General features: G+C 33.3%; 1 pseudogene; it reads left to right on the forward strand.

Annotated features, from left to right (window-relative positions):
- Positions 1–1,387: 1,387 nt before the first annotated feature.
- Positions 1,388–14,995, forward strand: part of LOC122808504 — a 192,683-nt pseudogene continuing 179,075 nt past the window's right edge.

Raw genomic sequence — 14,995 nt, forward strand, 5'->3', positions numbered from 1 at the left:
TTTTAGAAACCACAAAATAGTCAATCTCTGATCTATTAATTTCCCTCCTGTATGTATATGTATTTAAATTCCCTAATATTAAATATTAAATTACCACAACTCATAATCTCTTTCATTATTCTTTTATCAGTTCTGCTTTTTCTTTTTTTTATCTTTTAAATCACAATTAAAATCTCCTGTCATTATAATGTCGATATTAACTATTATGCAATCAAATATCACTTTAAATAACTTTTCTCTTTCTTTATAATATATATGTGCATATATTTCTATAATTCTATATACTTTCTTCAACCATCTAAAAATCTACAACAGTTAATCTTCCTGATATTACTAAGGTATAATCTAATATAGAAATTCCTATAGTATATAATACCACTACCTTTGAACAGTTCTTCTCCCAAATTCCAAATTATGCTCCCTCTCTATAAATTCTCTGGCAGTAATCTTTCGTCTTTTGTTAAGATTCTGACATCTTCTAATATTAAAATATCTACCTCACATTTATTACACCATTCTAGAACACTTATTTTTCTAACCAATCTTTTAATACTATTCACATTAATTGACAATATCCTAAGACTATTTGCTTCTCTTCTTATTAATCTAAATGTAATTAATTATGACTCCATCCATTTCTTTTTTTTTTACTTTTGTACCTGAATCCTGTATCTTCCTTTTCTTGTCCTTCCCTTTTTCTCACTAGTGTTCTTTTTCTTATTTACTTTCCAGCCAATAGCTTCACTAACATCAGATTCCAATTCTACTTTACCTTCTTTTGTTTCTAAGTCTTCTATTTCCTCAGAAACCTTTGCTACATATTCACACTGGTTATTTTCTTGTAATTCAAATTTTCTATTTTCTTTTTTGTTCCTTCTCACCCTCTTCCCTTAAATATTCTGCTTGTTCATATTTATTGCTTTCACATTTTCTAACATCATGACCATAATCTCCACATATGTAACACTTCTTTTTGTCACAGTTCCCAAAAATTAACCTCTTTTCCACAAAAAAAGCATGTTTTTGGTTGCCCCAATATCAAACAACAGCTCTATTCCTTTGTGCATTTATTATATTGGGAATATGAATAATTTTATATTTTTTATTTTCAGAATGACATTACAATCTCAAGCCTCAGTCCATAAACCCATGTTGTGAAATACTTTTGCAATCCTTTTTACTTCTGAGCAAAAATTCTTTAACAAATGTCCTTTAAAATTCTCTTTATCAATCTCTGTATGAAACTGCATGATCACTTTTTTTTGGTAGTTTGGCAGAAGCTTGCTTGTACAGAAAGCTGAAATACATCTTGTCAAATTCCCGGAGGATTTGGAAACTGCAGCTGAGCTCCTGCGATCAAGTAATCGAAACCATCTCCACCACAAGGATGAACTCTTGGCTTCTGCTAATGTTGCTTGCTGTTTTACCTAATCTGGCAACAGCCGACAAGGGGATCTCTGTTCTGAAGTATGGATTTTGCCAGCCTATCTTATTCCCTTTGTGCAAGGATCTTGCCTACAGCCAGACTATTTTGCCAAACCTGTTGGAGGTGCACCGGTATTACCCTCTAGTGAAGGTGAAATGTTCCCCTGACTTACATTTCTTCAAGTGCTCCAGGTATGCTCTTGTGTGTACAGTGTTTGAACAAGCCACCCCCCCCCTTGCCAAGCACTCTGTGAGCAGACTCGTCATGGCTATGAGGTGCTCATGAACAAGTTTGAGTTCCAGTGGCCTGAACGGCTGTGCTATGAGCATTTTTCAGTGCATTTGCTGGGAAGATCTGCTAGGGCCAGAACATGTCGGAAGGAACTGGAGACAGCCACAGTCCTGCCTACCCTATACCATACAGCAGTGGAAACTTTGCATTTCTCACTCCTGGCCACCCTCATCCCAGGTTTGCACCAGCCAGAAGTGCCTTCTTATTTAAGCTACCACTTTATGGGGGAGAAAGGCTGTGGTGCACCTTGTGAGCCTACTAAGCCTAATGAACTCATGTATTTCAGAGAGGAAGAGATCAGGTTTGTCAGGCTGTGAGTTGGCATCTGGTCTGCACTGTGTTTATTATCCACCCTCTTCACCGTCCTGACTTACCTGGTGGATATGAAGCATTTCCGTTATCTAGAGAAACCGATAATCTTTCTTTCAGGTTGCTATTTAATGGTGGCCCTTGCTTATGGAGTTGGCTACCTACTGGAGGACAGAATGATGTGCATTGACAGGTTCACAGAAGATGGGTACAAGACTGTAACCCAAGGCACTAAAAAAGAAGACTGCACCATTCTCTTCATGATTTTGTACTTTTTTGGCATGGTCAGTTCCATCTGGTGAGTGATTCTTTCACTGACTTGGTTCCCAACAGCAGGCATGAAATTGGACCATGAAGCCATAGATGCTAATTCTCAGCATTTCCACCTTGCAGCATGGGCTGTCCCTACAATGAGTTTCTCTAATTATAAGTTCCCAACCATCAAAAGAACATTGACACACACAGGTATTCTAACTTTGTTAATTGTAGCAGCCCACAACTCCAGCTACCATACTACCATACAACAACCAGTCTCATGCCATGTTAACTCCATGCACAGTAAGTTGACTCAGACATCTGCTAACATCACTATCCATCTTCAACATATGTATCCATCATTTTACTCACTATTCACCACTTCCTCATGCCACCACCCCCACTCCTTCTCTAAAATACGATAGGCACCTATGTAACTTCTTAAAAACTCTGGTTTCTATAATCTCCAACTTAGCTCTCAGTGGCAACATTCATCACAATCCTGGCCCTCATACAAATCCTCACTGTTTTACTACTGCATATTTCAAACAGACGGAATGTGTGACAATCCCTGCTAAGGGCAAATCTGACCTTCTAATTCTAAACCTTAATATTAGAAGTATCAGTAACAAAATCAAGGACCTACATGCTAGTCTAGCACTATACTCTCCAGATGTAGTCCTACTCACAGAAACTTGGCTTAAATCTGTCACTTCCAATAATGAGATTCTCCCTCCAGGGTACAATATGTTACTGTTGAGAGATCAGGGAAAAAGGGCAGCTGTGTGGCCTTTCTATATCAAAATCATCTAATACCAGAAGGCTCCAAACAAAACATCCCATCTTTTGATAAAGCTGAAGTATTACTTGTCAAACTTACCCTGAACTCAAATAACCATATTACCCTTATTGGAATCTACATCCCTCCCAGCAACAATACCCTTATGTTGGAAAACATACTAAGTTGGCCTGACAAATCCCTACCCCAAGAAACTAGACTGGACAGATTGTAGTTCTCAAAATCCCATCAACCACATTAATCTGTATAGCTTTACCTAGCTCATACAAACCCGTACTAGGATCAGTAATACATCCAATAAACAAGCCGTACAAGACTGGACATTAACTAACCAACCACTATACATCGTCCACTTTGGCTGTCTCCCAGACTGCCTAAGTTATCATCTCCCAACCTACATAATCAGACAATGAACCAACTCAAAGAAACAAATAACTTACAAACAAATAAGAAGCACAAAGCAGTTTAACACCAAAAACTTCATCAGCTCCCTAGTCCACTGCAATTGGCTGCCACTCAAACATCTTCCCCTGGAAGATGATATCCATCATTTCAATAAAACCTTCATCTCTATTCTCAACACTCATGCTCCTACCAGAACCATATGTGTAAAATCTAATTATGCCCCATGGGTAAAAAAAGAAACAAGGTCTCTATTAGTTGCAAGAGATAAAGCACGGAATCAATGATACAAAACTAAATCCAATACCACCAAACAAAAATACCAAGAGCTAAAAACAAATCAGGCAAGATAAAATAAAGTATTATACCAATATCCAAACTACTAACCAAAAGAACCCTCAAATATTCTGGTCAGCAATAAAAAACGTACTCCAACCAGGTAAAACTACTACTCCACAACCCACTACCTCAAATAATACAGATAACATAGCTACTCAAGTCAATAAATATTTTATGGAATCCATAGCAGCCTGATCTAGAAAGCAACCACCCTCCCGAATCCTAGTCAGTCCATGCCCCAATAAAGCTGAAACCACCTTTTCCATTCAGCCAGTATCAACTAAAACAATAAAAAATGCTTGGTCAACTGAAGCCCTCTACTCTAGCCACAGATAATTTACCACCCCAATATTTAAAAATAGCAGCTGAAGCAATAGCATACCCAGTTTCAATACTTATAAACAAATCCATAGTTGAACACCAAATCCAACCTTATGGAAGATTTTCCACATAACTGCACTTCATAAAGGAGGCAATTGTACTGACTTAGCCAACTACTGAACTATTGCTGTCTTATCCTCACTGTTATTAGAGAGAATTGTCCATACACAGCTTATACACTACCTGCAAACAAATAACCTATTAACTTAGTCACAACCATGGTTTCCATCCATACCATAGTACAACCACTGCCCTGTTATCTTTTACCAACACAATAAACCAACACAGAAACATTCACAAATATGTATCCTCTATTTTCTTAGACCTATTGAAAGCCTTTGATATGGTCTCCCACAGCAAAGTCCTAACCATCCTTTCTTCACTAAACTTTTCTCAGTCTGCACTTGACTGGTTCCAAGACTATTTGAATGGATGCCAGCAAGCAGTACAATGGCAGGGAGATCGATCACCCCTTCTGCCTACCGCCATATGTGTCCCACAGGACTCCATACTAGGTCCCCTCCTTTTCTCATTATTCACCAATAACCTCCACACCTCAGTCCCACAAGCATCCCTAATTCAGTATGCTGGCAACTCTATAGTAATTTGTGCTGCCGCAACTATCCAAGAATTACAGGTGCTTACCCAAAACTCCTTTCTTACAGTCAAAACCTGGTTAACAACTCCCACCTCATCCTGAACCCCAACAAAATTAAACTTATGCTATTTCACCCAACCAAAACTACAACAGCCCTGTCCTCATTCACTATTGAATCTGTCAACAAAACCAGAATCTCTCTCACTGTCCATACTAAGCTGCTAGGAGTCAAAATAGACAATAACATGAGATTTGATTTCCACATATCTCAAACTATAAAAAGTCCACAAAACATAGCTACTCTGTATAGGAATAAACTTTACCTCACAAATAACACAAAAGCTACAATAGCTCGAATGCACTTGATCTCAACTCCACTGTACGCATCACCTATTCGCACTAACCTTAAGAAATCTGACCATGCAAAACTTGAAACATGTTATAATAAAATTGCTAGATTTGCAACCAATTCAAACCCCAAGTCTCATCACTGTAGAGCCTTCAGGCCAATCAACTGGCTTGAGTTTTCTCAACTCCTACTTTACACCCAACTAACCATGGCCTACAAATTACTCCATCAGAAAGAAAAGACACCTGCTCTGCAAAATCTACAACCATACCCCAGTACCAGAACTTTATGATCCAATAATAACCCCCTAATAAAAGTCTCCGCTGTCAATAATCAGGCTTGGGAATCCCTCTTCCCCAACTGTATAGCTAAAATCTGGAATACGTTACCTTCAAGTATAATATCCACAACAACCTCACCTCAATTTAAACTTTTACTAAAAACTTACCTATCCAAAAACTGGATATGTCCATGAATGGCTCCTGACTAACCTACTTGCTCCTAATGCTGATACTATATTGGATTCAATCTTATGAATTGTACACATAAACACAAATATCTAGTACTATGTTTAAGTATGCTATGTGTCTCATATTGTATATTTAACTGTGTTCTACTGTTTGTTAGATTTTAATTGTACCTGTGTTGTAGTAGCTTTTTTATGTGGAGCTTTTCTCCCCGGGCCTCTTCTGAAAAGGGACTTGTGTCCAGTCAGACTTTCCCAGTTTATAAATGGAAAATAAATAATAAAATAAAATTTTGAGTTTCATGATAAAAATTCTTAACAATATATTTATTCCAGGGATGAACTTTTTTTCTCTTTTTAAACCTTCTTGGAAAAGTCTCTAGTCCCATAGCCATTTATAAAAAAATGTCACAATAAGTCTCATTCATATTCAAAATTAATGCTCTTACCTCTTGAGCTTTTTACATCTAGAGGTACAATAACTGTGTCCCATAACTCATACTAATCCAGTGTTTTGTCCTCTTTACCCTGTGTATGCACCATGAATTTTTGCTTTTCCAATATCTCAGTTTGCTTACTTTACCTTTTTACACCTTTTCTTTTCTTTACTACATCTGCAAACTCTTCAGTTCCTTCTCATTTAGTAACTACACCAATACATCATCTTGCAAACCTCCCAATTGGAGAGTGGTGACTACAATTTCTTCTTGTTGCTACTTCTCAGCTTTCACTGAACCAAACAACCCTGCTTGAAACAACTCTTCCGAAATAAGCAAATTGCTCTCTGATTGCTTCTCTGCACACTTGCACAAATCTGCATGTTTCTCAGTTGCAGATTCGCTCTCCTCCATTTTACATTGTTGTCCAAGCTGTCAATGTGCTGGGAATGAAATGTATACACCTTCACACTCATCGGCAAAAAAGACCATGAGTGTGGTAACAAGTAGGGGTTCTTTAATGATTATCACTACTTATATACATTATTTACATATTATACCTTATTTACAATTATATACACTTTTATATAATATAAAACAATTTCATATATTGTTAAATATTCCTCACCCATTTTTCCAGAGCCAAAAATGTATCTTCTTCAAAATCTGTGAGAATATCCATTTCCCTTTAAACTTTACCCCATTAAGTCTCTCAATTCATAATGTCCATAGAATGAAAAATATTATTTTATCAATTTTTTCAACTTCTTTTCATTTTTTATCATAATACCTATATTCAAATATATTCATATTTAAATTGTCAACCTTTTCAAAACCTTTCAACATTTTATTGCATATTTCTTCCTATAAGTTCTTTACTCTAGAACATTTCAAGAAAACATGCTCAGTTCCCCACAATGAATACATATTCTTTCTTGTTTTCTTTTATAAGGCATATTAGCTTTAATAGGCAGATCACCTATTGTCAATATCCACAGAAAATATTTACAGTCATATATGTTCTTATACCATGTAAATCTTATTTTAATAGCATTTCTTTTCTCCATTTCTAAATGCTTCCATGGAAAAATACATCAATGTTCTTTCATAATATTCAAATACCATTCTCTCCTATTTTTTTAACAATATTTATACTCAGCTTACATAAGAAGATTTTATTTTGGTATTTGTTTATATCTTCATTCATATCACTTTTCCAACTTTTCCCTGATGCTATCTTCTCCCAGAAAAACTTATACTTAACATGCAAAATATATGCTATTAAATTTCTATTCTCTTTTTTAAAACCTACTAAAGCTCTTTACAACTTCAAGGGGGCTACATGAACAATCGGGTTAATTAAACCTAATCCCCTACTTCTTCCTTCATATACAAAATCCCTCTTCTAAATGGATTTAAAGTAGATCCCCATATAAATAAAAATGCAAGAGACATATTCTATTTTTCATAGTTAGATGGAATCGTGTAAATACTTGATAAATAGGCTAACTTGCCTAAAATAATTGAATTTATTAAGTAAACTTTTTATACGACAATTTATATGACTTCCAAAACATACATATATCTCTTAATTCCACAAAAATTCTCTCACACTGTTTTTTCTTATTCTCATTTGATCCAAATACTATTCCTAATATATCTATAACCTCAACATTAAACTGTATATCTTCTATATTTTCCATGAATCCAAAACTTTACTTTTGTGCTAATTTATATACAAACCAAGTATCTTTAAATATTTAATTAGCACTCTGATTGCCTCTTCCATCTATTCTTTATTCTTAGTGATTAACACTATATCATCTGCATACGTAAATATTTGCATTTGTATTTTCTCCGTTATCTTATAGCCTGCTGTATTTAACACTCTATTCATTTTATTGACAATCACATTCATAACTAAAGCAAATAAAATACTACTTATGTGAAATCCCTGCCTTATTCCACACCCTATTTTGATTTCCTCACTTAATCATCCATTTAGAATTATTCTTACATCATTTTTCTCATATACTGACTTAATTACTTTTATTATCCTTTCACATGTATTGTAAGCCCCTAATGTAGCCCATCAAATGCCTCAAATCTCCTACCATGACTTTGGTCGCCACCTTTTTATTTATAATATCATCTATTACTTCTTTTAGTACCCATAATAAATCCCAAATTCCTTGCCCCTTTCTAACAAAAATTGTATGTTCAAGCAATTTGTCTACTTTATTTGTTAATCTTCTAGTTATTATTCTTGTAAATATCCTATAATCTGTATCATGCAATACTAATGGTCTCCAATTACTTATGTAATTTTTTCCCCTTTTTTCCATATGAATTTCATGATCCCTATACATATCTCTTTATCTAATACACCTATCTTTAGCCATTCATTTAATACCTCCACAAACTATGCTTTTTGCCAATCTTCCATATGATACTCAAGACCATTCATTCCCATAGCTTTTTCCAAATTACAATCTTTCAATACTATATTTAGCTCTTCTACATTTATATTTCACTCCAAGCTCTCATTTTCTTCCTTACTTAGGTTTTACCTGCCCATTTGTTGTCACTCTTTTGTCTCTTTCTTTACAAGTATTCCATTTTATGTAGTTATTCTTTCTCCTTTATTATTATGTAAGTCCCTTATTATTCTCTTATTTCCTTTCCCTAATTTATTCAAGTAAGGTGCCACCTCTTCTTTTCTTCCCTGCAAAAATATATTTGTTTTTATAACAGCTTCCTACTATTCTTCTGATTTATATCATATATTTTCTTTTCTTTTTCATAAAAAAACGTATCTCTTAATATTTCTCTAAACACTTCCTGACTAAACTGCCTATACTTTAATTTATATATCCTTCCCTTCCCATTGTCATTTCAGAAAACACTTCTTATATTTTCCTTAAAGCTTTTCCACCAGTTTGTTCAATTTTCATAGAATATTCTCATATGATCTTTCCACAATTTACTGCTCTCTTTCCTGACTTCTTTATCTAAATCTTTTTTCATTAAGCCTTTTAACACCTTTACCTAGTCTTATGTATCCTTCTCACTCATGTACCTCTATCCATATGGCTACATGATCTGAAAAATCCCCTTTTGCAAAATTATTAAACTATCAGATACTATAAAATAATTTTGTTTTTTTATTTAATTTCTTCTGTAAGTCCAATAACTATCCCATATTTATGACTTTCCACTTTTCATTATCACATATACAATTCTAACATCACTACTTTTTTCTTTCTTATTATTAAATTGCAATTAAAATCCCCTGCTAATATTACATTTATATTAACACCAAAATAATATCCCCTACTAATATTATATCTATATTAACACCTACATCTTCTTCTTCTTTCGGCTGCTCCCGTTAGGGGTCGCCACATAATTTAACAATTTGTAAACATCATTTCTCTTTTCTTCTTTGTAACATATGTGTTGTTGTTGTGTCTTTTGTCTTTTCCCGGTTAGGGGTCGCCACAGCGGAACTCCGGTCCGCTAATGATTGGGAGAAGATTTTTATGTGCTGAGTTGCCGGCCTTGAGGCACAACCTTCAACGAAGGTACGCCCATTCACGCATGTCTCCACATAGAAGACACTCTAGCTGAGAATCAAACATATGTGTATGCTGCAATAATTCTGTAAACATCTGTCTTCTACCTTAAATCTATCACTGTTATTCTTCCCAATTCTTCTATTGTAAATTCTAACATTTTAATGTTTTCCTGACATAGTACACATATTCCTGAGCATGTACCTTTTCCCATATTCCATATAATACTTCCATCTTATAATACTTCAGTTTGTAACCTTTCTTCTTCTGTCAAAATTATAGTGTCTTCTTTTTTTTTTCAATAATAATTTTTATTGTTTTCTTATATTCCATACAAAGTTAAAACAATACAGAAAATTAAGAAAAAACTATCAACTAAGGTAACTAACACTAACTACATAACATATATACAATATTTACATAAATGCTTCCAAGTAACATATTGAATTATACACAAAAAGTATAAAAGTGGTTAAGATCAATTCGAGTAATAAAAAGTTGCTGTTACAGAGTCTCTTAAAAGTGTAGAAATTCTTGCTAAATTCAAATATAAGATGTTACGCTAATACAATATTAAATACTTGTTCCCATATTTTTGGATTGTTAATATTTTTATTATGTTGGTTCAAAAGTAGTTTGTGAGCTACTATATGCCTTATTGCTAATACTCTAAAATTATTCCATGATGTTTTAGATGGGTCCAACCAATTAGTAGCTATGTATAGCTTCATTAATAAGAAAATATTGATTAATACAATACATTGAGATTTAGAAAGTTCTTTTGGGGGAATATGCAAAATCATGAATTCCCATGACAATGTTGAACTTTGGTAACCCATCTTCTGAAGTTGTATCTTAAGTGAGCTCCAAAGTTTGTATATGCATTTGCAACTCCAGAACATATGAAGAAGATCAGCAGATTGATCTTTGCAGTATGGACAAACTGGTGAATTTTTGGAATTAAATTTATGCAGGCTAAGGCATGTATAATACGCATTATTCCATATCAACTGGGTATACATCAGTTTTTGAAGAGAAATAGATTTTATAGTCAAGTTGATTGCTTTAATCATATGACTGTCTTCTATCTCTGGCATTTTCTCTTTCCAATATTTTGACACAAGAACTTTATCTTGGAATTTAAACTCCTTTATTAAATTATTTGCTGCTGTTATAAATTTAATATCTTGTTGGAGAGCTTGCCACAAATTTGAGCATTTAATTGTATTCTCTTCTCTGGGTTTAAAATTTTTAAAGTAACTTATAGAAAGTTCCCTAATTTGTCTTACAATAACGAGATAATTTTTAGGTAAATTTAATTATTTTCTTATCTGATTAGCCGAGAGTTTAAGAAGTGTATAAATATCTATTAAAGTTAAGTTGATTATAAAGGGGAACTCTTTAAGATCAATTAATTTATTATTTAGTCTCAGGTTAGGGTTTCTATGAAAGGGTTGATAAGCCATCATATATTGAGCAAGATCTAATGATTGAAATAAGGTTTGTAGGGACATTACATATAGTTTAATGTGATCGCTTAACCCATATAGTTTCAAAGTTTCTTTACCTAAAAAGGGTATGGCTTTAAGATCAATATTCAAATGTAAAATATATTTATAATTCAGAACTACCCAGGTAGGAATCCATTTAGTGCTAGTTATATTATAATTAGCGATTCTTAGAAGCCTGTTTGAATTTACTATAAAATAGTAAGTTTCAACATTTGGTAACTCCAATCCACCTCTATGTTTTGGAGTCATTAATTTTTCATATGAGATCCTTGTTTTCTTCGGCTCCCAAATAAATTTAGCCAATTCTTTGTGACTTCGTTTAAAAAATGTTTTTGAAATTACTACCTGAGCAGATCTGAAAATATATAATAATCATGGTAATATATTCATTTTGATAACTGATACCTTTGATAATACTGGTAGTCGTAGATTCTTCCATCTCCCCAAATCAGATACTATTTGATCCCAAACTGTTTTAATATTGGTAACATAAAAATCCTTATTGTCCGTAGCGAAGCCAATACCCAAGTATTTAATATTATCTTTACACATTATTTGTCCCTCCAGAGACAACAGTGAAAAGGGTTTGGGAGTTTTCAATGGGAAAATACTAGTTTTTTTTAAATTAATTTTATAGTTGGAAACTTCTGAAAAATTCTCTATCGCTTTTAGTAACTTTTTAGTGTCTGAGACTGAAGTTGTACAATAAATATTCAGGTTGTCTGTGAATGCTGCTATTGATATTTTTGTTCCGTAAACTAGTGGGGCATTGTGGTATACATTCTGTTTAATGTATAGGAATAACGGTTCGATGTATGTATTAAATAATAAAGGCGACAGAGGACAACCCTGACGTGTTCCATTTTTGATTTGTATTCTTTTAGAAAAATGTCTGTTTATATACAATGTGGTGTAAGGATTACTATACAGAATTTTTAAAACTTCAACAAACTCATGAGAAATATTAAAATATGGTAAAATTTCAAACAAAAAGTCTATATCAACCCTGTCAAAAGCTTTCTGTGCATCAACTATAAGCGCATATATGTTAAGGTTCTTCTGTTTAGCATAAGCTATTAAAGTATGTAATGTAAGTGTATTATCACTAGTTTGTCTATTTGCCATAAAACCAGCCTGTTCCCTAGATACGATATGATGCATAACTTTTTTTAATCTATTAGCTATAATAGAGGTTAAAATTTTCATATCTACATTTATTAATGAAATTGGTCTATAATTGTCAGGGTTTTGAGAATCAGAATTAGGTTTAGGTATAAAAATAGTTTCTGAAGCATTGAGATGGGGATCATTAATTTTGTTCTTCATTATATAATTAAATACACATGAGAGTATTTTGCCAAAGATATTGTCAAATTTCTTATAGAATTCCACCGTCATACCATCAGGACCTGGTGAAAATTATAGTGTCTTCTAATATAATTATAAGCGTATCAAATGAGACACACCATTCTAATATATCTAACCTTGTTTTAATGTTCTTTATGCTATTAACATTTAATGCTAAGATCTTTAACCTTCTTTTAAAATGAAATTATTATTATCCCCTCTTTCAGCATTTACCTTTTTTGTTTTCATACACAACTATGCTTTTAAACATTCTTTTCCTCTCTTTCACCCTTTTTCCTATAGAATTTTTCTTTCCCCATACTACCTGCCAGTTTACATATTTCTCTTCATTTATATCAAGCATCTCTTATTCCCCTTCCTTTTCGCCATTTTTTTCCATCCACTATTATATCTTTATCGCTTCCCTGTATACTAACCTGTCTTTCTTGTTCCTTTTGTATATTTCTAAGTCATGTATAGGATCCCATGTATGTTCTTTTTCTGGGTCTACTTCAGTAGACTGAAAGTTCAGTTACCCAACTTTCAGATAGCCAAGAAGAAAGGCCAACAACTGTAGAACACCGACATCCCAGAACACAGACTTCCTTCTCCAGGTAAATAATTGCTTGGCCATCCTGTTGAACCTTGTCCCTCATCCCCGTGGTAGTGCAATCTCAGAGTTGGTATATTTAGTTAGATTGGATTTACTTTCCTTCGGTTTTACTACTTTTTCATGATGGCCAAGTGGTTACTTACCTGGAATGGGAAGTCGGTGTTCTGGGATGTCAGTGTTCTGCAGTTGTCATCCTTTTCATCTCGGCTATCTGAAAGTCAGGTAGGTGAATTTTTGGTCTACTGAAGTATATCCTCTAGTTCTATAACTTCTACATATTCTTCATAATCCACCAATGTATGTCCAGTTTTTCCACATTTTTTACATTTCATATCACATTTTTTCACTTTGTGCCCTAATTTACCACAAATAAAACATTTTTGTTTGTCACAATTGCTATTCAGTGATTATTTTTTTTCCATAAAAAAGGATATTTTTGGCTGCCCTATATTTAACAAATCTTCTCTTACCATCCATATTATAAAGTCCACCAAACCAGCAAACGACAACAGAAGAACAGCACTAGTGAGCTGGTATCACCAAACGGATGCACAATAAATGAAAACTGGGTGAAAAGTAAAGTAACAAACTTCTTTAATAGACCATGGAGCTGTTAAATAACATTAAGCGCTTTCATCCACAAAAGTGGACTTCTTCAGAATGCCATATTGACTGACAAACAATAAATTTAAAAACATTTTGGCACCAAAATCCGCCTTCTTTAAAATTGTGCTTTAAAGAAACATTACATGTCAATACAACCTCATTCAATATATTCACTACTTTGTTACACATATAAAAGCTGCATCAAATCTAACTAATAATCATATAGATGATTTGTGTGTCAATTACTGTTACTCGTACACAATATTACTAAAAGTTATATATATGCCAATTACTGTTTTACTCATAAACAATATTACTAAAAAATATATAACCATGTTACTAAAAAAAAAAAAAATATATATATATATATATATATATATATATATATACAGAGGTTAATAAGGCATGGAATATCTCTATAATGTAAAATATCTTTATTATAGCACACTCAAAGTTAACCAATCTTCTTAATATTGTGTGTTACCAATGAAAGAGAAAAGAAAAGGAAACTGTGTACGTGACACTATTTTCCATTTCTATCTAATCTCATGTGTGCATTGCGTTACTTATGAATTCCTATCTTAAACCATTATTTGAACCTAATACTAATGTAGTTCTAAAATTGGTTTGATAGTAATAAAGTCATTTAATCCTGGTTTTCTTCCTGCATCCGTAAAAATTTGCCATATTATCTCCTTTCTATTCAATAATGCTTTAAAATTCCCCCCTTTTGAATCTATTTTCAACTGATCTATAATACCAAATTTAAAAAAAATGTTTTTCTCCATTGTCAAATATATGTCTACTTAATGCATTGTTCATGTCCTTGGTCTTTATGCAATAAAGATGATCATATATCTGCCTTTTAAATTGGCGTTCCGTTTTCCCTATGTAAAAACCAGAACATGACATGCATTTGGCCAGATATATAATATTTTTGGTACAGCAATTACCCTGTTTAAATTTAATGATGGTCCTATTAACATTATCCAAAGTCAAACTATCCACTTCCAAAATTGCTTGGCACTGGTTACACGAACCACATTTCTTTGTGTGGTTATTAGTGCCGCGATAAGTACCAATAGGGTGCCCTTTTTCAAATTTATTTTTTAAAATTGGGTCCAGTTTTATACACAAAAATTGGAGACATAACTACAACAGTTCTAAGTTCTTCTTCCACAACCAACATGTTCCAGTTCCTTCTCACTATTTGTTTAATATGCTCTACATATGGTGAATATTCTAATATACATGCCCTACCGAATTTTGATGAATCTGTTAATTCTATGGT

Source organism: Protopterus annectens, chromosome 8.part0 (assembly GCF_019279795.1).
Source record: "Protopterus annectens isolate FY-2018-M chromosome 8.part0, PAN1.0, whole genome shotgun sequence".
In the NCBI taxonomy this organism is placed as follows: Eukaryota; Metazoa; Chordata; order Ceratodontiformes; family Protopteridae; genus Protopterus; species Protopterus annectens.